Below are 3,020 nucleotides of genomic sequence, written 5' to 3' on the forward strand. Positions count from 1 at the left end.
CATTCTTTCAATTTAAGGTTTTAGATTTTCTAAAATTTTTAGAATAGCATATTGAGTTTTATGAGTCATTAGCATCTCATAAAAATTTTATTTTACATTTACTAGATAACACATTTTGAACCAGAAAGATGAGAAAAGTCAGAGAATACTGGGTCCCTTGTTAGTGGGTAGAGGTGTGTCAGAAAAGCCAGGAAGCTGACAGCAACTAAGGCAGCTTTTGCCGAACTTTATGGTATTTAACACAGAGCTGGCCAGTCTCTATTCCCTACACTCAAATATTGTTCTGGATTCCTAAAAGTGTGGTTACTATTTTCTATTTCTTGGAATTAAAGTTTATCAATCACTCTAGTCAAAGGGTATCCTAATTGTTTTTTTTTTTTTTTTTTTTGGACGTAATTGTATACCCTATTTAACCTCTTTTTCTGGCAGGACTGGGGAGGAAATTTCAGAAAAGATTTCCAAAAGAGAAGTCATAGATACTGCCAGTCAACAAGTAACATCAGAAATGTGAACAAATTAAAATCCAAGTGAAGTAACTTTTGTTTCCAACCATGATACAGTCACTAGTCCGGGACTTGCCCTCCTGGCATAAAAGGATAGAAAACTCAAAAAATATATGAAACAACTGTAAAAAGCAGTAGAGAACTATGCGGGAAGGGAAACAAACTAGGTAAACTCTACAATTGCCTTGACTTTCTGCTTGGGGACAATTTTTACTGATAAGAACAGATACTACACTTGACCTTAGCCAAAAGGCTGAGAAGCAATTGGGGGCAATTTTTAGAACACAATGCAGAGATGGGAACAGGTGCAGAGTACAACTGTCTTGCTAAGTTGAAGGTACAGCAATCAGGGTTTTGTGAGGATAAGGTTTAATCCAGAGTACCAGAGAGTGGAGGGAATTACACAGATTAAGAACTCTAGAAACCAGCATGAAAGTTCTTTTGAACAGGTTGATGAATATTAAGTATGCACTTGTTGGATAAGGTAAGGCTGAGCAATGTACAAATGTCATGGGGAAAAAAAAAATTGTGTAATGGGGGGCTACAAGCTGAATAATTCCCAGAGAGAATAGGATATGCTCAAGTTCTAACCAGCCAGATTAGAGAGAACTTAGAAAGTTCACATTTTAATAGTAGGAATAAAATAGATATAGATTGAAAGCTATTCTAGACACACCTTAACAAAATTTATAGGTTTAAGAGGATTTCACATAATTTAACTGCCTGCCTAAACTAAACTCAACATTCTTTAAAAGAAAGCAACAAAATTCAGTATTCAAAAATGTAACATTTACAATGTCAAGCATCCAGTAAAAAACAAAGAAATAAACAAACAAACAAACAAAAAACAGGGACTATATGTGACCTATAATAAAGAGAAAAATCAATCAATAGAAGCAGTTCTGGAAATGACAGAAAGGGCAGACTTAAATATAAATACTAAAACTATAAAACTTATAGGAAAAATGCATAGAAAAACATTTGTATTTTGGGATAGGCAAATTTTTTTTAGACAAGGCACAAAAAAGCTGAAACATAAAAATTATAATTTGGACTTCATCAAAATTTTAAATTTCTGCTCTTTGAAAGACACCACTAAGAAAATTCAAAGACAAGCCTTACAATGGGAAAATATAGCACATGGGCAAGGGACTTATATCCAGGATATATATTAAAAAAAACCTCTCACAACTCAGTAATAATTTAAAAAGCCCAAATTTTTACAATAGGAAAAATACATGAACAAATATTTCACAAAGAAAGATATAATAATGGCCAATAGAAACATGAAGAGATGCTCAACATCATTTGACTTCAGGCAAATACAAGTTTAAACCACAATGTTACCACTGTATACCTACTAAAGTTGAAAAGACTGACAATACCAAGTTTTGACAAAATTTAGAATCACTGAACGCCTACACATTATTCTGGGAGTATAAAATAGTTGAACCACTTTGAAAAGTACTTAACAATCTCTTATAAAGCTAAATATATAACTCACCAATTACACCACGAGGCGTTTATTTGTCCACACAAGGTCTTATAAAATAATGTTCATGGCAACTTTATTTATAATAGCCAAACACTGAAAATTAACAGGTGAATAGATTACAGATTATGGTATATTTATTCAATGGAATATAGATCAATAACAAAAAGGAATGAGCTATTGTACATGGAACAACATGGACAAATTTTAAAAGCATTATGCTGAACGAGACATGCTATATACAAAAGAATAAATACCATGTGATTCAATTTAGATGAAATTCTTGAACAGGCAAAATGCATCTATAGTGACAGAAAGTAAATCAGCAGTTTTCTCGATCATGAGTGAGGGACAATTGGCAACAAAAGGGAACGAATGAAATTTTGGAGGCTATGGAAATATGATATATCTTGATTGGCATGGTGATTACACAAGTCTGTGTATTTGTCAAAACTCACTGAATTGTACACTTTAAACTGATACATTTAATTGTTGGTAAATTATATATTACTAATGTTGATTTTTAAATTAACAAGAAAAAGTGAGGAGTGTGAGTGCTTTAAAAAGACAGTTTATTCTCAAGTTTAAGCTTGTCCTTAATTTGTGGGACTTGTGAATAGAGTAGAAACAGAGGTTCCTATATGCTTAAAGACTTATGAAGTATAAAATCTAGATACTAAAGTCTACATAAAGTATGTTCTTAACCCGCTACCGTCACTCAAATACACTTATTATGACCTGGAAGCCAGATCTGAGTTCGTATTCTTGGACCCCTCAGAACCTGGAACGTTATTGTATAGACTCCTAGCCAATTCTCTTTCTACCTACTTATGCTTCACATACTACATATGGGAGTCTCAACTTTTATGTCCAAGTTCTGTCCACATGGCTCACAGATGACTTTTTGGGCACTTTTATGGGGATGCACACTGAGAGTGGAAAGATAAACCCAGGAACAAGGCACATGGAGGCCCTGGATATAGGCCTGGTGCTGTTTGGTTAAATTACAAGGTCTTAGAATATGA

The 3,020-nt window shown here is 33.6% G+C and overlaps 1 pseudogene; it reads right to left on the reverse strand.

Annotated features, from left to right (window-relative positions):
* Positions 1 to 591: 591 nt before the first annotated feature.
* Positions 592 to 768, reverse strand: LOC114236079 (U2 spliceosomal RNA; annotated as a pseudogene).
* Between the last annotated feature and the right edge of the window lie 2,252 nt (positions 769 to 3,020).

The sequence above is a fragment of the Balaenoptera acutorostrata genome, chromosome 1 (assembly GCF_949987535.1).
Source record: "Balaenoptera acutorostrata chromosome 1, mBalAcu1.1, whole genome shotgun sequence".
NCBI lineage: Eukaryota > Metazoa > Chordata > Mammalia > Artiodactyla > Balaenopteridae > Balaenoptera > Balaenoptera acutorostrata.